Raw genomic sequence first — 21,646 nt, forward strand, 5'->3', positions numbered from 1 at the left:
TTATTATTATTATTATTATTATTATTATTATTATTATTATTATTATTATTATTATTATTATTATTATTACTTGTATATTAACTTGTTCTAACTCGTTCTAACTTGTCTTATTAAGATAAGTTAGGAATTTGTTGTTTACCATAAAAACAGGATGTTCTTAGATAAGATAAGATAAGATTTTGTGGTTAACCACAAATGGAATTACGTAGGTTTACCTTGTTCTAACTTGTTTTATTACGATAAGATATGTTTATTAACGTGTTCAGACTTGTCTTCTTATTAAGAAAAGATATTTAAGAAGTGGATGTTATCATTTGATTCAGTTGGCTTCCACGAGTTATTCGGTAAACAAGTGAGTGATACCATTTTTTTAAATTCTTCTTCACAAAAGAAATAAGTAAGTGAGTTTTTGAAATTTTATTATTTACTTAAATTTATTTTTTATAATAGAAATGGAAAATAATCTTCCAAATTATTATATAAATAATTATGACCCAGAACCTCTAATTGTTGATGAACCCTCAGCTTCAACAAATCTTGAAGACCCTTCAGGCAGTGAAAACAATCCTTCAGGCAGTGAAAACAATGAAGTTGGTCCAGATGAAATTTTATTACAATTAAATCAACGAGGTGCATGTGAATTGCCTCCACTTATTAAAATTGATTCTCTAATTCAGAAGAAAGAATATAAAATAAGAAATCTCATAAGATTGAAAACAAAAACAGGATGGGGCGTTATATGCGAAATTGATGAGGGTAACTTCTTTATTCCTCAAAGAATTGTATCAATTTTAAATAACAGAGCCATAAAATATCTGTTAAGTGGAAAAGGTTCCGTAATAATTTACTTAGGAAAAAAAAATACGGGACAGGTGAACTGGGCTAATATTGTCGAGTTTAAAAAGATCACATAATTATGTCTGCTACTCCGTTAACAACATTATCATCATCATCATCATCACCACCACCTCCATCACCATCAACATCAACATCAGCTTCCTCTTCTTTGACGTCGACTTTCGCATTATCAACTATAAATTTAGAGAAATTTATTGAAATTCTACGATGTCCAAAAAAATATAAAATTTTTTTACAAAACGCTATTTCCGATTATGATTATAAAACCTTTAAAAATTTTATTAGAAACAAGGAAAAAATTTTAGAAAATAATCAACAACAAGCAACAAGTTTAGGAGAGAAAAAAAAATATGAATACTACATTTCAAGAGTAAAAACTTTATTCACGCACTTTCAAGAAAAAATATCCTCTTCAACAAAATATGGAAAAGGTTTACAACAAGATATACGTCAGAAAATTTCCTTTGTTAAAGTAAGTATTTTTTTTAAATTAAGAAATTAATTTAATTAATTTATATTTTTAGATTTCATCAGCTTTTAATAATCGGCTACGAACTTATTTAATCAGCAATAATTATTACATAGAACCGAAATATTTTTTTGAACATTGCAAGGAAATTCTAATTATCAAATTTGAAAAAATTTTACGAAAATTAGGAGCTTTTAAAATTAACATTATATTAAATTGTATTTATCAATTAAAAGTAACTAAAGAACATGCCTTTCGAAGTTTTAACACCCAGAATCAATCAGTCTTTCACTCTGAAGAAATACCTTCAATTTTAGAAAATTTATTTGATGCTATATTAAATCAGGTAAAATATAAGTAATAACATTTATTTTTTTGTTAATTTTTATGAAATTTACAGATGGATGATTTCACTGAAAATAAGTCTGGTGAAGCATTAGAAAGTATTGAAAATTTGATGATTTCCATAAACAAATTATCGATATTTAATATATCGCAAAATGAAGAAGAAGAAGAAGATACCACCTCCCATTCTAGTGACTCTGGGGGAACATACATTCCTCTTCCTATTGAGCTGAAACGAAAAGGTTCTTGTTTTATTAATATTTTTAATAATGATAATTATTGTTTTGTTTATTCTATCTTGGCTGCACTTTTTCCTGTTAATCACTCTAAATATGAGAGAGTTGAATCTTATCCTAGTAATGTTCATGAAATTTTAAACTTAAAAAATATTGAAATGCCTGTTAAAATAAAAGATATTTCCAAATTTGAAAAACAGAATCCTACTATTTCTATTAATGTATTTAAATTCAACGAAAAAACCCGACAAATTGATGGTCCTATTTATCATACAAAAAATGTAAAAGAAAAACATATAAATTTATTATATTTAACTAAAAATAATATTAACACTAATGGTCATTATTGCTTAATTACTAATCTTGCAAAAGCATGTGGAAGCAGCATAAGTAAAAATGAGCATCAAATATTTTTTTGTGATCGTTGTTTACAACATATTCCTTCGAAATCAAAAGATAAAATTGATAGACATAAACGGGATTGTTCAACATTTCCTGCAGTTAAAACAAGCTTACCTGAACCGAATTCTCCAGAAAGTCTTTTACATTTTTCACAGTTTAAGTCATTGCTACGTTTACCATTTGTTATATATGCAGACTTTGAATGTTTAACAGTTCCATTAGATACTTGTTACCCCAATACAAAAAATTCTTTTACGAATCCATATCAAAAACATGTTGCATATAGTATAGCATATTTTATTAAATGTTCTTTTGATAGTAAATTAGATAGTTTTAAGACTTATAGAGGAGAAAAGCCTCAAGAGTGGTTTATTTCAGAATTAAAAGAAATTTGCAAATTTGTAAATAACATATTGTTAAAACAAAAGAAAATACTAAATAAACCTCTATCAGAATTAGAAAAAGAGTTACATGAAACAACTAATAATTGTAATTTATGTGGTTACAATTTTACAGATAATAATAAAAAAGTTATACATCATAACCATTTAACTGGTGAATTTATTTCTACAATATGCAATAATTGTAATTTACAAATTCAAATTTCAAATAAGTTGCCAGTTTTTTTACATAATTTGTCTGGATATGACGCTCACCTTTTTATTACAGAATTTATTAATAATTTTTCAAATACTGAAATAATACCATTGAATCATGAAAATTATATTTCATTTTCAGGAATACATTGTAACATGAAAATTACGTTTTTAGATTCTTTTCGCTTTCTACCTACATCATTAGATAAACTTGTATCTTTTTTAAAGCCAAATCAGTTTTCTCTTATGAAAGCTTTTTTCCCCAATGTTACAGATAATGTTTTTCAATTATTATTAAAAAAAGGAGTATTTCCGTATGATTATATCACTTCCTTATCTGTCTTCGAAGATACCCAATTACCAACAAAACCACAATTTTTTAATCGAATGATAAATAAACATATTTCAGATAAAGATTATTTTCATGCACAGAATGTTTGGGAAAAATTTGGAATTAAAACTTTAGGAGAATACTCCGATTTATATTTAAAATGTGATGTAATTCAATTAGCTGATGTTTTCGAAAATTTTCGCGACTTAACAATGAAATATTACCAACTTGATGCTGCATCCTTCTATACTAGTCCAGGCCTTTCATGGGCAGCTGCTTTAAAAATCACAAAAGTTAAACTTGAATTGTTTACCGATAGTGAAATGTTTTTGTTCATCGAAAAATCAATACGCGGAGGAATTACTCAAGCGGTACATAGATATGCTGAATGTAATAATACACATTATTCAAAAACATATGATCCTACAAAACCTATAGATTATCTTTTTTATATCGATGCTAACAATTTATATGGCTGGGCTTTAAGTCAAAAGTTACCTATTGGAAATTTTCATTGGTTATCAACAAATGAAATTAATGAAATTTTCGCTGAGCCTCAAAAATTAAATACTAATGATAACAAAGGGTTTATTTTAGAAGTTGACTTATATTATGATAAAAGTATACACGATGAACATGATGATTTTCCTTTTTGTCCTGAACCACGAAATTCAAAGTTAATGTGTACGTTATATGATAAACAAAATTACGTTATACATTATAAAAATTTGTTACAGTGTATAAAATATGGTTTACAAATTAAAAAAATTCATCGAGTTTTAACATTTGACCAAGACGCATGGTTAAAACCTTATATTGAATTTAATACAAAATTGCGTATGGAAGCTAAAAATGAATTCGAGAAAGGATTTTTTAAACTTTTAATAAATTCTATCTTTGGAAAAACATTAGAATCAGACCGGAAAAAACGTAAAATTGTATTAGTAAAAAATTGGAAACAAGCCAGAAAATACATTCTAAAACCAGAATTTAAAAACGTTAAAATACTAAATAAGAATTTAGTTAGCATCGAATTAAATAAAACCGAAATCAAAATGAAAAGGCCAATCTACGTAGGATTTACTGTTTTAGAATTATCAAAAATTATTATGTACGATTTTCATTACGATTTTATTAATAAGCAAATAAAAAATTATTTTCAATCAAAATTATTATATATGGATACTGATAGTTTTATTTATAAAATGACATGTAAAAAAGAAAATTATTCGCTTTATGATCTAATACGAGATTTTGCAAATTCAAAATTTGATACTAGTGATTATGATGTAAATAATATTTGGAATATTCCTCTTGTAAATAAAAAAATTCCAGGATTAATGAAAGATGAATTGAATGGTAAAATTCTTACAGAGTTTATTACTCTAAGACCAAAAGTTTATGATTATAAAGTGAATGGAGAAGTAAAAGAGCCTAAAATAAAGGGAATTAAAAAAAGTGCAGTCATTATAGATTTTGTAGATAATGTTGATAATGATAGTTATAGGATTACTAATACTAGAAAAATAGAATTTAACGATATATATGAATGTTTATTTAATAATACAGTAGGTTATGTTAATTTTAATACTATAAGATCAATTAATCATGAACTATTTTCTGTAAATATTAATAAGTTAGGATTAAATGCATTAGATAATAAGAGATATATTTTAGATGATCTAATTAGTACTCACGCTTGGGGGCATTATTCAATTCCTTAACCCCTTCTAAGTTTTTGTAAAATTTAATACTTTTTTTAAATATTTTTTCCAAATATTAATAAAATATTTGTTTGTTCTATTTCCTGTTTTATTTTTGTTTCGCTTTGACAAAAAAATAAATAAATAAAAAACTACATATACTAGAATTTTTTTTTTTTTTTTTTTTTTTCAGAAAAAAATTACTCCTTATTCCTGTTCTCCCATTAATACAATTTAGCGTAGTAGGAGGTAGTTAGATAAACACTAGAGCGATTTTTTCTGTTCTCCTAATAATCCATTTAAAATTGCTTAACTCAATACAGCATGTTTTGTATACTTCATGTATTCAAAATTGCACATTTCAAAAATCATATATTCAAAATTTCACAACCCCAAAAACCAAAAATTTCACAACCCCAAAATTCGCAAACGCGCGGGGGTGTGTGGTGTGTTGCGTCGGTCGGCCATCATCATCATCATCATCATCATCATCATCATCTGATATTGGCGGGAAGTTTAAAAAATAAAAAAAAAAAATTAAAATGGAGGCCAGCAGCGCCATCTTTGATTGAAGGCGGCGGCGGCGCTGACTGACGGCAGCGCCATCTAGCGAAAAGCTTGCAGACCGTACCGTGGCGCCATCTAACGTGAGAATTTAAACCGAATTTGTGACGACATCGGCGCTTATATCCTACTTTGGACGTCATTTTTTAATGGATTTTTTTTTCTGCCCCACGTTGGGCGCCAATTTATGACGGGGTAGTTAAGGGATATTTACCAAATTGTTTTTGTTTCATTTACATTTTTATCGTATCGATCATGTGTTCAAAATTTGAAGGCCTTTGACAGTAAAAAAATGGTTAAGGAACTATTACTTAATTACTGGTTGTTTTTTTTTTCTGGCTTTCTCAAAGTGTCTCCAAAATTCAAACCTAATTTTTTCAAGTGTCATCTGGTGTGACGATTTTTCATAGGTTGTTAGAAGGGCTTATTTTGACTGTAAAAACTGGAGAACTGCTAAAACTTTACGTTTTTCAAGGTCATTTCGTATAGGGATTTTTCTAATTCATTTTTAGAACACAAAGCTTATCTAAAGGCCTTCAGCTCCCAAAAAATTATAAATGAATAAATACTTGTTAGGGCTTTAATGATTTTTTTCGTTTTTTTTTTAATATTTTCAACATTTGAATATTTTTCAAGTGCCTTTTGTGGTAAGTATAGCTGTTTTTCTGTTTTTTTTTTCAGAAAGAAAAGTTAGTTAATAGTCTTCAACTATGAAAAATATAATGAACTATTTAAGGCTTCTACGAATTTTTTTTTTGGTTGCTGAGAATATGTTCAAAATTCTAACTTAATTTTTCAAGTGTCATCTAGTATGCCGATTTTTCTAGTTTTTGCAGACAACAGAGGATTTTGACTGTAAAAAAATGGTAAACGAACAATATTTATCATATTTAGGGTCTCTGCGATTTTTTTTCTCAGAGTATCTTCAAAATTCAAATTTTTGGTTTTCAAGAACCATCCCATGGAACGATTTTTCTGATTTTTTTTAGGATAAAAAATTTATCAAAAGGCCTATAACTGTAAAAAAATGGTGAACCAACAGTCACTAGTTAGAGCCTTTATACATATATTTTTTTTATTTTTCAAAATAGTGTTCAAATTTCAAGCTTTATTTTTTCAAGGGTTATCAGTCGTTTGTGGCGAAAAAAGCTGTCTAACTCAAAATTAGTTTATTAAATAATTATTGTGTTATACAAAAAATTTTCTCTTTAAATTCGAAATATTTTCGCTAAAGTTACACGCATCAGGTTGTGGTTGTTTACTTTTGGGCCACCCCCTGTATATTTCTCGCCGTTTGGAAACTCCCTGAAACAACTCGCATAAAACACAGTGAACATCACGTAATAAATTGCATTTGTCTCTTTTCGCCAATTTGTAAATGCTCACGAGTCCGGGTGAGACGTTGTGTCGAGTCCGGGCCAATTCCGGGTGTGTGTGCGCGCGATATAAATTCGACTTGTTTATCAAGATGGATTACACACGTTTCCGGAATTAATTTGCTGTTTTCTCCTCGCGTCCCCACACCGTCTGGCAGAATTTCAACTTTGGTAATTTGTTCCGGGCTGTGATTGATCCGCGATGGCGTTTCAAAGGGAAACGAGAGTGAAAAAAACCGCAATCATCGTCGACAATAATAAATAAGCGTCTGATTTTCTATTAAAGGGGAGTAAAAGAGACGGCGGCTGTTAATAGTTTGACAAATGCATTTTGCCGTTTTTGACCGTGGGGGCAAAGCCCCCCTGCTGAGCTCGCTATGAATCACAGACGTCCCGTCGAGTGCCCCGTCACGCTCGACGGAGACTGGATCCAGTGCACCCCATCAGCAACGGATCGCGTATGCCTTGCATTTCACGAATGCAAAAATGCCAACGAACGACTCCAAAGACATAAACAAATTGCCCGAAAACATCGGACGGGATGACATTTACAAACGGGACACGTCCGGAGACATGTTTGCATCTTGCAGAAATATTTGCCATTAGACAAACAGATGGGAAGATGTGAAAAAGTCTTGACACAGAAATTTAAAAGCCATGGCCAACCCTTATTGTTAGTTATGTTTCGTAATCGATTTCGTTTAACAAACATAATGTTTGCCAAATCGAGTGAGCGTTTTTTATAATACATATATAGTTTCGTAATACCTATTTACGTATTTGGTAATGATATTACAAAAAAATAACGACTTTGGAAAATGCAATTTCCCATATGAGCATTTTGTTTGCTACACGAGCAAAGCGAGTGCTGCATGAAGTGCGATTGTGGAAAATTGCTTTAGAAATGTTGTAAAAGTAGTCGCCGAAAAAAATTATATGCATCACGGCAGTAAAGTGTTTTTATTGAATGAGGTTGGAAATTGAGAGCCGAGGCGAAGCCGAGTAAAGCAACCTTGTCTTGGTATATAAATACCTATTAAAGAAGCCCGTCCGGTTCGATATATATATTATTTATCAATAACTTTAATACAAAGAATTTTTTTACTATTTTTACCTTTATATGTAACCAGTTGTCTACCACACACCACTGAGTTGGTGCGCCAGTTTTTGAGCACGCTGTATATATATATATATATATATATATATATATATATATATACAGCGTGCTCAAAAACAAAGCACGCTGTATATATATATATATATATATATATATGGTGTGTGGTAGACAACTGGTTACATATAAAGGTAAAAATAGTAAAAAAATTCTTTGTATTAAAGTTATTGATAAATAACGGGTTGTAGGTAAATGATATGTGGCAACGTTGTCTAACAGTCATGATCGCAATAGAATTTGAGCAACAATAAAAATAAATGATTTTGGAAACGGTTTCCTAGGAAATAATTGCCAGTGTTGGCACATCTACACATTGTGATTTTTTTGATGAATCTTAATTTTTTTAAATTAAAAAAACTGCTAAAATCTGATAGTAAATTAAAAAATAGTTATTCATCGTTTTGTTACGGAACGATTACCTGGTATGAAACATAAAAACATAAAAAAATAATGAAAACTAAAGAAGTTAACACAATAAGTTTGTAGCTCCAGATTTTTTAAAATATGACTTTAGGAATTTTTTCAACATTTTTCCCGTAATCTGTACTTGCTTCTCAATAACGTACCACTGAGTTGGTGCGCCAGTTTTTGAGCATTAAATGTTTCTATAGCAGCCGTTTGCTACGAATTAAGAAAACTGAGGGTTTGAGTTCTTTGTTAAAGCATTTTAAAGTTAGGGGATTTACTCAAAAAAATTTTTTGAAGATGTATATTGAAGGTTGCCATTTTGTTTTGTTTTTGGACTTGAACGCGAGTGGAGAATGTCATCTAAAAAATTGCATAACATGCTTGCAGGTGCTCGACTGCTCCTTTATATTGCTTTTTTAACAATCGTTTTGAGTGGCAAGGGTGAGAAAATGATAAAGTAGGAAGGAGTGTGAGTTCTGTTAAGGAAAGAAGAGAGAAAGAATGAGTTAAATCACTGTTGGAATTAGCTGAAATTAAATTATTAGCTAAGTTGGTCGCGTTTTTCTCGTAATAATCAAGTTATCAGTTTGTTTCGAAAAAATTTGAAATAGAAAAATCCATTGACATAAAAATAAATTTTTGTCTCAAATTGTCCAAATCTTTGTTTAACTATTCAGTCAAAACATCCAACAAAAACATTTGGAATGACATTGAATTTGGCAGAATTAGACAAAATGCAGGTAATTTCTGCATAATCTACATTTTAGTTTGGCTTCCTCCACATTTTTTTATCTTTTTACTTTTTCTTTTTCTAAATCACATAATAGATAATATGAAGCAATTGGTATTTTATGTTTATTTATTGTCGTACCTGAAACAGCATCTTTTATAAAGAGAAAAAATACTTTAATTTTTTATTTATTTGTTATTTAATTTTGTTTTATTTTTTAATTCAGTGTTAATCAGTGAAGACGTTTTACAAAATGTTTCGTTTCCTCTCTTCATAATTATGAAGGAAAAAAATTGTGATTGTTCTGCCTTAAAGAACTGAACTCAATAAATGTTCAAAATTTTTGGTTCAAACTGAAAGTGATCTTAAGAACTCGTCTTATCCCCAGCGACTCCTCTGAATCTTTCCAAAATTTAGAACATACTTCTAAATGACCAAATACTTATAATAAATGGTTATAACGCTTTTTCCTGACTTCTGCCCCACGTTGGGCGCCAAGTTACAATGCTATATGAAATGTCCAGCTTACTGTTCTTTCCCTAGCGACTTCTCTGAATCTTTCCAAAATTTAGTAGACACTTTTAAATGAGCAGAGACCTATAACAGAAGGTTAGGACGCGTTTTCCTGACTTCTGCCCCACGTTGGGCGCCAAGTTAGAATGCTATTTTTTTCTGCTCCACGTTGAGGCGGATGAAGGATAATCAGATAACATTTTTTTTATTTAAATTTTTACCTCTTCGAATATTTTTTCAAAAACATATCCGTATAAAGCGTTCAAAATATTCTACAAAAGGCGGACTTTGACTTGATATGGTGAAGATGAAAAAGTTGTGACGTGAAGAAAGATTTACTAAAGGGATGACTGACTATCTAATGGGCGACTGAAAAGTGAGGTAGGTTTGCAGTGGGAAATTTTCGTTGTGGAAAGAAGCCGATGGAAGGTTTCATAATGTATTCGGTGTTAATAGGGTAGTGAATGAAAGGGATACTGAATTTGAGAGCGTAATTTGCTTTTTGGTTAACTAGCCAACTTTAAATAATAGAAAAATTTTGAATGAAAAAACTAATAATTAAAAAAATGCATTAGAGGGTGGCTTGTTTTTGGAAGCTACTTTCCATACCTTCCGTGTTTTTGAATCGATACAGTAATGAAACGTCACGATGATTGTGCAAGTTGCCAAGTAATTACAGTACACGGAGTAAGCATTTCGGGAGCCATTATCGGGGTTAAATAACGTTAATAATGTCGGAATTGCGTACAAATGATGTTTGACTTGTTATAAAATTAATGGGGCGAGAAATTAGAAATTTTATGGACGGCCTATAAATCCCGGACTGGTCTTGTATCGACATGCAACGAAATTGCGGGGGTCGCTCTTTTTACAGCGTCAGGAACGTAATCAGACATTTTTTTTTTGTTTTATTTTGGTGTAATTTGATAAATTCGTGTTGGCTGTTACTACAAATAAATAATGAATAATTTATTTCCGTCCCCCTGCGTGCAAACGACCGAGGGTAGATTATACCCGATCTGTCATATTGTAAACTGACGTCCCTCAAATTTTAAATTTTATTGTGTTACAAAACGTCGGGGTGTTTCCTATTTAGGGCGCCTTTGTGTCAAGTATGGTGAACTTATGGTTGTAATAATGGTATTATGTTGCCTGTGATCTATCTTTTCAAATAGGTAGTCTATAGGCGCGGAGGGTCTGATTTTTCAACACAATCGAAAAATTAACGAAAAGTCAACGGCATACTGGCTTACATTAAAAGCTTCTCGTTGGCCCTAAAAAACCTAAAAAATCTTTTTTACTAAAATGTCTAAGTTAGATTAGTTCAATCAAACAATATCAACAATTAAAGTGTACTTTTGAGACATCAAAATCCTTGAAATGGACTACTAACCTGTTCAGAAAATGTTAATTTAATATATAATATATAATATATAATATATAATATATAATATATAATATATAATATATAATATATAATATATAATATATAATATATAATATATAATATATAATATACAGGGTGCTCAAAAACTGGCGCACCAACTCAGTGGTACGTTATTGAGAAGCAAGTGCAGATTACGGGAAAAATGTTGAAAAAATTCCTAAAGTAATATTTTAAAAAATCTAGTACTACAAACTTATTGTGTTAACTTCTTTAGTTTTCATTATTTTTTTATGTTTTTATGTTTCATACCAGGTAATCGTTCCGTAACAAAACGATGAATAATTATTTTTAAATTTACTATCAGATTTTAGCAGTTTTTTTTAATTTAAAAAAATAAAAATTCATCCAAAAAATCACAGTTTGTAGATGTGCCAACACTGGGAATTATTTCCTAGGAAACCGTTTCAAAAATAATTTATTTTTATTGTTGCTCAAATTCTATTGCGATCATGACTGTTAGACAACGTTGCCACATATTATTTATCTAAAATCCGTTATTTATCAATAACTTTAATATAAAGAATTTTTTTACTATTTTTACCTTTATATGTAACCATTTCTCTACCTCACACCATTGAGTTGGTGCGCCAGTTTTTGAGCACGCTGTATAATATATAATATATAATATATAATATATAATATATAATATATAATATATAATATATAATATATTATATATAATATTCTTCAATGGATTCTTCAATTTTTAACTACTACACCTAGAATTTACAAAAAACGAAAGTTACTTCTTGTTTTGACCAATCATATCGTTTTTTGGAACTGATTTATTTTAATTTCTTTGTGGATGTACTATTTTAATTTATTCATTGTATATTTTTGTGTTTGTTTGAATAAAAGTACTCCAAATACTCATACTTAAAAGTAAGAAAACCGCTAAAAACTTCTATTAACTGAAAGGCAAATTTGTTGTATTTCAAAGACTGATTATAATTAACTTTTTTATTAACTTGTTTTTAACTATTATTAGCTATTTATTATTAAAAAACATGTTTATTTGAAACTCAAGTTAACTTAACGGATTAGTAAACACTAGTTTTACCTAATAACGAAGACGTTAGTTTGTAAATTGTAAATATATTTTTTTGTGTTTTGTTTTCGTAGTTATTACCCTGTTTTTTTTTTGGTTTAATACTCCAAATACTCGTATTTAGAAGTAAGAGAACTTCTATACTCTTTTATTAACCATTAACCACTTTCATTAACCAGTTAGCCTATTTTAGTTAACTGTGTAGTTAAAAGTAGGATTAAATAATACGACAGTTACTATTTTCTGACCAAGTATCTAGTTTTTTTTAACTAATTGTCTCTTTTTTTACTTTTGTGGTGTCTTTGAGGAGGTATTATTTTTATTTATCTTGTATTTTGTATTTGTTTTTATAAATATATGCACTATATGCTCGTATTTAATTAGAAAACCTCTAAACCTACTTACTAAAAAATAGGTTTAGTTTAAACTAGTTCTAAGGAAGTTAGTAACTGGAGTTTAGTTGAAAATGGAACTGTCTTGAATTAACTAGAAATAACAAATGTCTTTAGTTGATTTTAACATTTTTTTAAAACAATTTTATCTTTTTTGTTATGTTTTGGAGTTGGTATCACTCTGTTTTTTTGGTTTTTATAAAATTAATCCAAATTTAACAGTAAGAAAACACCTAAATTTTTTAGTTAACAAATATGTTTAAATTAAACTGGAATTAACTGACCGAATTTTTTGTAAACTTCAATTTTAACTAAGTAGGTATAGGATTGACGAAAAACAATAGTTAACTTTAGTTAAATTTTAACAGAATTCTAGTTTTTACTAAACATTTTTTTCTTTTATTTTATGTTCTTCAGTCGGTATTCTTTGTTTTTTGTTTGTTTCTAAAAAAAGTACGCCAAATACTTGTATTTAGAGGTAAAACTTGTAAAACTGACGAAAGACGCAGCTAATTCCTCGGTTAATTCTACTTATACTGAACTAACTAAGATTAGAACTTGCAGAATACGATAGTTTCTTTTCTTTTTTTTTTTGTTTTGTGCTTTTAAGTGGGTATTCTGTATTTTTTCGTATGTGTAAAAAGTACACTTTGTTAAAAAAAATTAACTGGTTAAATCTAGCAAAGAAAGACAATAGTTAATTCTAGTTTTGACCAAACACATAGTTTTTTTATGATTTGTAGTAGGTATTGTATATTTTTTGTTTGTTTTAAGGGTTTTAGAGTAAAAAGTCTCTAAACCATTTTATCAACAAATAGGTTTAAGTTAGACCAGTTCTAATCGAAGATAGGTTTACTTAGAACTGGATTAGCAAGGACTAGTTTAATGACGTTCTAAAATCTACATTTATGGAAGAAACACAAACTAATAATAATTTTGTTCTTTGTTTCAGGTATGTGGTGTCATTACCGAAAAGCAAATTCCTAAAAAAAAGGGTAATGTATGTCATTATACTCGCAAAATGATTTGAAACCCAATTTTGACAATGGTAGGGACACAATTATTTGTTTTCCTAATGCAAATAGCATTGGAAGCGTCGACATTGTTTGTAATTCAGCAGTCTAGTTTTTTGTCGGTGAATTTGCATGAGGAGGAAGGTAGATCTATCTCGGAGAGAAGCGTGCTGTAACCGGTCCGGGGATGATATTACAATTTGGACGTAATTCAAATAAATTGTTTTTGTACTGTCTGTTGACGCGCCCATTTTGATTGATTGTCGAAAGAAAATTGTAATATTTAATCGAATTCATTGTTGATGTCTTTTCGCCTGACAGCGCTGATTGCTTTTCCGATTACGAGCTTGCGATTTATTAGTTTTTTGTGTGGCGGTCGAGGGGAAAAAATGGAGGCGGTGCCCTTTTTGCGACAATTTTGAAATCACAGGGACAATTATTTCCTGGTCCGAAAATCATCCCGTCAATAAAATGGAGAGAATAGCGTTAAATGTTGCTGTTTATTTCGTGGTTATCTATTCGAAATTTTAAAATAGTTCAAAATACTAGGATAAGGTAGGGCAGCTTCGGACGTCTTGAAATTTTGATGATTAACATTATTTGGATATGTTATTTTTTGCATAAATATCCTAATACATATGAAAATCAGTTTAATTCTCTACGTTATGTCTTGTAAAGCTAGCACCTTGACTGCAGTTTGACGTTTTTTTTTTTTTCATATCTAATTCAGTAGAATATTTTTTGATAAGTATTTTTGCTTTTTTGTAGAGATATTCTTGTTCGTACCCACCCCATCCAGGTTCAAAATATGCCTTCACCTGGCACATCGAACAAAATGCATTATAGTTGAAATTAAATATTTTCTAAAAAATTACTTAAATATATAGTGTTTTTTATAATTATTTATAACAATTATTTTTATAATTGTAGTCAAATTTATATTGTTTCGAATTTTGGGACAATTTCAAAAACTTTTGAAGGGTTTTAAAAAAAGTCGCCCGAAGCTGCCCTACCCTACCCTATATTCTATGAAGCGAGGCCAATATTATATTAAATTTATATCAATATATTATATTAAAATTCACAGAGTTAGTGTGAGATTATGTAGAACATTAAAACATCATATAATATTGCAAAAGTAGTTTCTTGATTTGGAATCATTTTCTTTGTAAAAAAGTCGTTTCAATAATTTCAAACAATGTTATACAAAATATCGAATTTCTCTCAAGATTAGTTTACGACCTCTGATGATTTATGACAAGTTCTTGTTACAGTCAAGAGATTGGAATTGTACATAGATGCGTCATTTTCATTTTGGGTGACTGTACCCAATGGTTGCTTAATTTTTTTTTTTTTGAAAAGATAGAATTGTATCACTCACATACTCATACACACGAAAAGAGAAGCTAACGCAAAATTAAGTTTGTCAAAAGCTAATTCTCTTGCAAAAAACCAGTGAACCACAAAATTTGGTTCCGAAGTCATGATGTAACAACAACAATACGAGTTATTATTTGAAAACTATCGTCATTTTTAGCGTGAAATATGGTTGCATAGATGCGAATAACCCCAAAGAATAATATTTAGCCGGAGTGAAAAAGAGCACCACCCTTTCGGTAAAAATATGTGTTTGAGAGTCGGCTACGGGCCTCTTAGGCATTCAGTTCAGCAACAATTCGCAGTGTTGGAAAATTCACAACGTACGAATTCAATATCAGATGATTGACATCCCCTTTTTGATGTTCCCGGAGCAAGATCGGTGTACACACATAACGTGCGCTCGCGCCCCACTCTTTAAAACCCCCCAAATAGGGGAGAGCACTTAGAAATTCCCGCGGCGTGTCACGACAGCGGCGAAGATATTGTCTTGTTTTCGAACGTGTCGAACGCGAATTGGGGACCAATTTTACGTTCAGCTCATATTAAAAACGAGAGGATACAATGGAATTTTCTATATAAATTAAAGACATAAATTTATTAAAAAACAAAAGATGTTAAAGTTATTAAGTTACTTGTAATAGTAAAAGATAGATATAATTTGGAATTTATCAGAAAGAAAGTTTCTCACTTAACTGAACTGAAAAATCACATAATTGGGTCAAAACTTAAATAACAATTTTAATTTTTTTTATTTTGTTAGCACTTTTTTTGATGCAGAAACGTTATTATGTTGCAGAAATTGTCAAAAATGAGCCAAAAATTGTCGAATAATTTAATTAATTTCGGAAATTATAAGTGTCACTACAAAGGAAAGAGATTTTTCAAAGTTTTTTGATTATGTCAGATATTCTTTTCATATTATTGGCTTGCCAATATGTTAAGAAGGAAGCAATGCTATAAAATTTAATCATAGTTGCTTTAATATTCACTCAGGTCTTATAATTTTTTTTATAAAGTATATAATATATAATATATAATATATAATATATAATATATAATATATAATATATAATATATAATATATAATATATAATATATAATATATAATATATAATATATAATATATAATATATAATATATAATATATAATTATACAGGGTGCTCAAAAACTGGCGCACCAACTCAGTGGTACGTTATTGAGAAGCAAGTGCAGATTACGGGAAAAATGTTGAAAAAATTCCTAAAGTCATATTTTAAAAAATCTGAAGCAACAAACTTATTGTGTTAACTTCTTTAGTTTTCATTATTTTTTTATGTTTTTATGTTTCATACCAGGTAATCGTTCCGTAACAAAACGATGAATAATTATTTTTAAATTTACTGTCAGATTTTAGCAGTTTTTTTAATTTAAAAAAATTAAAATCTATCCAAAAATTCACAGTTTGTAGATGTGCCAACACTGGGAATTATTTCCTAGGAAACCGTTTCAAAAATAATTTATTTTTATTTTTGCTCAAATTCTATTGCGATCATGATTGTTAGACAACGTTGCCACATATCATTTACCTAAAATTAGTTATTTATCAATAACTTTAATACAAGTTTTTTTTTCTATTTTTACCTTTATATGTAACCAGTTTTCTATCACACACCATTGAGTTGGTGCGCCAGTTTTTAAGCACGCTGTACAATATATAATATATAATATATAATATATAATATATAATATATAATATATAATATATAATATATAATATATAATATATAATATATAATATATAATATATAATATATAATATATAATATATAATATATAATATATAATATATAATATATAATATATAATATATAATAAAAATATTTATATAAATTTAGCTATTGTCGACATTACTTTTTCAGTTTCCATAATTTAGCGATTTTGTTTTGCTTTGACTAAATTTTTAATGTTTTTGTGTACATATCTACAAAAGAAGACAATTTGATTTGTTTCAATTTTAGCCACCAAATTACCATATACTTAGCTCAAGAGTCTTGTTCAGAAATAACCCAGCGTAGTAAGTTTTAATCGAGTTTGATAAAAAAAAGTTGAAAATATTCCCCCTAATTCCCTAATCTCGTCCTATCACAAAACAGTGATCTTGTTGGATGTCTCCTGAAGCCTATGGATAAAGTAGTTTTAATATAAAATTGAAACTCTCATCTAGAAGCATCCTCTTTCTCTCTCTCCTCTCCCAACACTTAACGTTATAATTTATTAGTATTATTTTCTTCTCCAGCAACATCTCTTAACGCTAATGTTATTATTGTTGCGGATTATCAGAAAGTGAGCTCGAGTGGGGTGCAGAAAGTGCCCCATTAGCCCCAAAAACAGTTCACAGGCCCTGGTCAGGAGGGTATTAAGAAAGTTATCCAGACATTGACATAAAATTGAAATTAGACCGCAAGGCAAATTTAATGGCGTGAACAACCCTCGAAAAAAGCCAGTGATTAGTGTAACTAACGACATGTGGCAGGAAGTTTTCTTCGATCTCGTTAGTTTGATAATGGATGGTCGCGGAGTTCGTTGAAATTCTATACCAGAACTAAATTAGAAACATTCAACATCGTTGACAACTTTAAAAATGATGTCTTCATTCCAACGTTACCTGATACTGACATGCCGTTGTCGAAATCACGTGTCAACGTATGGGCCAGGATGAGAAATTTAATTGGGTTTTGGCAGAGGGATCGCTTTTTGTCGATATGTCAAACGAAAGTGACGCTTGGCTGACCGCGGAGGGGAAAAGTGGTATATTTTAGTTGTGAAAAAATCTTCACATAAAAGTGCTTTATTGTAGTTCCATTTTTTTACAAAGCGGACAATGAAAATTTAATTTATTTTTAAATATTCAAAGCTTTAAATTTTTCAAACAATGCCATTTATTTAAAATTACACTCGTATAAGCTGCTCTCGAAACGACTTTGTGCTTTTTAAATATTAAATTATTCTTTTTACTCTTGTTTTCTTTATCCAGGCCTAATCTACATTGTCATTCTTCTTGATGGCTTTTTGATACGTTATCTGGAAGTTTTGTACATTTCGGGTAGTTTGTTGTGTGGCAAAGTATTATTATCGGTTCGAATTTCTGTTTCGGTTGCCAATAGTTGTATTATCGGACTGTCCTGAACTGTCTGAAGGCTTCAGTTTAAACGAAAAAAATTAAAAAGTTTAAGGGCCGGTTTATAGAAAGCTTTGTTAAAATTTAATTCGTTGTTAATTGTTAACACCGCAAATGGACCAATCAAATTTGTTCAGTTTCGTCACGTGATCAGTTAATCACGCATTTAATTGCAGATTAACTTAATGACGCTTGTGTAAATCGACCATTATGAAAATAAAACGATTTTGCCAATATTGACGAAACTATGAAACAAAAATGAACAAACGTCGATTACAGCGGAATTATTGGAATTATGGCAAAAGTCCAACTCCTCAGTAATCGGCATAATCTCTAAGCAAAATCTTTTCAAATCCTGATTACTCTCGAACAGCTAGGACATACGGCAAATCTAGTGTCCAAACGCCGATTACGGCGAAGTTATTGGAGCTATCGATTACTCCATAGTAATCGGCCTTAAACTTAACACAAAATTATTTAAAAAAATTAACACTTTTGAACATCAAGGACATAATTGTCTAAACCTAGTTTTCAAACGCCGATTACAGCGAAATTATTGGAATTATGGCAAAAGTCCAACTCCTCAGTAATCGGCATAATCTCCAACCAAAATCTTTTCAAATCCCGATTACTCTCGAACAGCTAGGACATACGGTAAATCTAGTGTCCAAACGCCGATTACGGCGAAGTTATTGGAGCTATCGATTACTCCATAGTAATTGGCCTTAAACTTAGTACAAAATTATTTAAAAAAATTAACACTTTCGAACATCAAGGACATAATTGTCTAAACCTAGTTTTCAAACGCCGATTACAGCGGAATTATTGGAATTATGGCAAAAGTCCAACTTCTCAGTAATCGGAATAATCTCCAAGCAAAATCGTTTCAAATCCCGATTACTCTCGAACAGCTAGGACATACGGTAAATCTAGTGTCCAAACGCCGATTACCGCGAAATTATTGGAGCTATCGATTACTCCATAGTAATCGGCATTAAACTTAATACAAAATCATTTAAAAAAAACAACACTTTTAAACCCCGATTACTTTCGAACAGCAAGGACATAGTTGTCTAAACCTAGTTTTCAATCGTCGATTACAGCGGAATTATTGGAATTATGGCAAAAGTCCAACTTCCTCAGTAATCGGCATAATCTCTAAGCAAAATCTTTTCAAATCCCGATTACTCTCGAACAGCTAGGACATACGGCAAATCTAGTGTCCAAACACCGATTACGGCGAAATTATTGGATTACTCCATAGTAATCGGCATTAAACTTAATACAAAATTATTTAAAAAAATTAACACTTTCAAACCTCGATTACTTTCGAACAGCTAGGACATAATTGTCTAAACCTAGTTTTCAAACGTCGATTACAGCGGAATTATTGGAATTATGGCAAAAGTCTAACTCCTTAGTAATCGGCATAATTTCTAAGCAAAATCTTTTCAAATTCCGATTACTCTCGAACAGCTAGGACATACGGCAAATCTAGTGTCCAAACGCTGATTACGGCGAAATTATTGGATTACTCCATAGTAGTCGGCATTAAACTTAATACAAAATTATTTAAAAAAATTAACACTTTCAAACCCCGATTACTTTCGAACAGCAAGGACATAATTGTCTAAACCTAGTTTTCAAACGTCGATTACAGCGGAATTATTGGAATTATGGCAAAAGTCTAACTCCTCAGTAATCGGCATAATCTCTAAGCAAAATCTTTTCAAATCCCGATTACTCTCGAACAGCTAGGACATACGGCAAATCTAGTGTCCAAACGCCGATTACGGCGAAATTATTGGATTACTCCGTAGTAATCGGCATTAAACTTAATACAAAATCATTTAAAAAAAATAACACTTTCAAACCCCGATTACTTTTGAACAGCAAGGACATAGTTGTCTAAACCTAGTTTTCAACCGTCAATTACAGCGGAATTATTGGAATTATGGCAAAAGTCCAACTCCTCAGTAATCGGCATAATCTCTAAGCAAAATCTTCAAATTCCGATTACTCTCGAACAGCTAGGACATACGGCAAATCTAGTGTCCAAACGCCGATTACGGCGAAATTATTGGATTACTCCATAGTAATCGGCATTAAACTTAATACAAAATTATTTAAAAAAATTAACACTTTCAAACCCCGATTACTTTTGAACAGCAAGGACATAGTTGTCTAAACCTAGTTTTCAACCGTCGATTACAGCGGAATTATTGGAATTATGGCAAAAGTCCAACTCCTCAGTAATCGGCATAATCTCTAAGCAAAATCTTCAAATTCCGATTACTCTCGAACAGCTAGGACATACGGCAAATCTAGTGTCCAAACGCCGATTACGGCGAAATTATTGGATTACTCCGTAGTAATCGGCATTAAACTTAATACAAAATCATTTAAAAAAAATAACACTTTCAAACCCCGATTACTTTCGAACAGCTAGGACATAATTGTCTAAACCTAATTTTTAAACGTCGATTACAGCGTAATTATTGGAATTATGGCAAAAGTCCAACTCCTCAGTAATCGGCATAATCTCTAAGCAAAATCGTTTCAAATCCCGATTACTCTCGAACAGCTAGGACATACGGCAAATCTAGTGTCCAAACGCCGATTACGGCGAAATTATTGGAGCTATCGATTACTCCCTAGTAATCGGCATTAAACCTAATACAAATTCATTTAAAAAAATTAACACTTTCAAACCCCGATTACTTTCGAACAGCAAGGACATAATTGTCTAAACCTAGTTTTCAAACGTCGATTATAGCGGAATTATTGGAATTATGGCAAAAGTCCAACTTCTCAGTAATCGGCATAATCTCTAAGCAAAATCTTTTCAAATCCCGATTACTCTCAAACAGCTAGGACATACGGCAAATCTAGTGTCCAAACGCCGATTACGGCGAAATTATTGGAGCTATCGATTACTCCATAGTAATCGGCATTAAACTTAATACAAAATCATTAAAAAAAAAAACACTTTCAAACCCCGATTACTTTCGAACAGCAAGGACATAGTTGTCTAAACCTAGTTTTCAAACGTCGATTACAGCGGAATTATTGGAATTTTGGCAAAAATCCAACTCCTTAGTAATCGGCATAATCTCTAAGCAAAATCTTTTCAAATCCTGATTACTCTCGAACAGCTAGGACATACGGCAAATCAAGTGTCCAAACGCCGATTACGGCGAAATTATTGGAGCTATCGATTACTCCACAGTAATCGGCATTAATCTCAATGCAAAATCATTTAAAAAAAATAACACTTTCAAACCCCGATTACTTTCGAACATGAAGGACATAATTGTCTAAACTCAGTTTTCAAACGTCGATTACAGCGGAATTATTGGAATTATGGCAAAACTCCACAGTAATCGGAGTAACTGGAGCACCTTTGTAATCAGTGCATCAGAAGCGATATATTTACATCGAATTGATAATATGTTCAAAAATTTTTGGCAAAAAATTGAGTATAAAAACCATTTCGTTGTGCT

At 30.4% G+C, this 21,646-nt stretch overlaps 1 protein-coding gene and 1 long non-coding RNA gene across 3 annotated transcripts in view; both read left to right on the top strand.

The window, feature by feature from the left end:
* The window catches only part of LOC103313387 (uncharacterized), a 233,663-nt gene that overhangs the window by 77,380 nt on the left and 134,637 nt on the right, over window positions 1–21,646 (top strand). The gene's annotated exons all lie outside the window — the stretch shown is intronic.
* Window positions 198–5,040, top strand: LOC135266879 (uncharacterized). Its single transcript, XR_010335087.1, has 4 exons — window positions 198–397; window positions 451–1,330; window positions 1,383–1,673; window positions 1,728–5,040. It is a non-coding gene; the product is annotated as an uncharacterized LOC135266879 (long non-coding RNA).

The sequence above is a fragment of the Tribolium castaneum genome, chromosome 8, assembly GCF_031307605.1.
Source record: "Tribolium castaneum strain GA2 chromosome 8, icTriCast1.1, whole genome shotgun sequence".
Classification (NCBI taxonomy): domain Eukaryota; kingdom Metazoa; phylum Arthropoda; class Insecta; order Coleoptera; family Tenebrionidae; genus Tribolium; species Tribolium castaneum.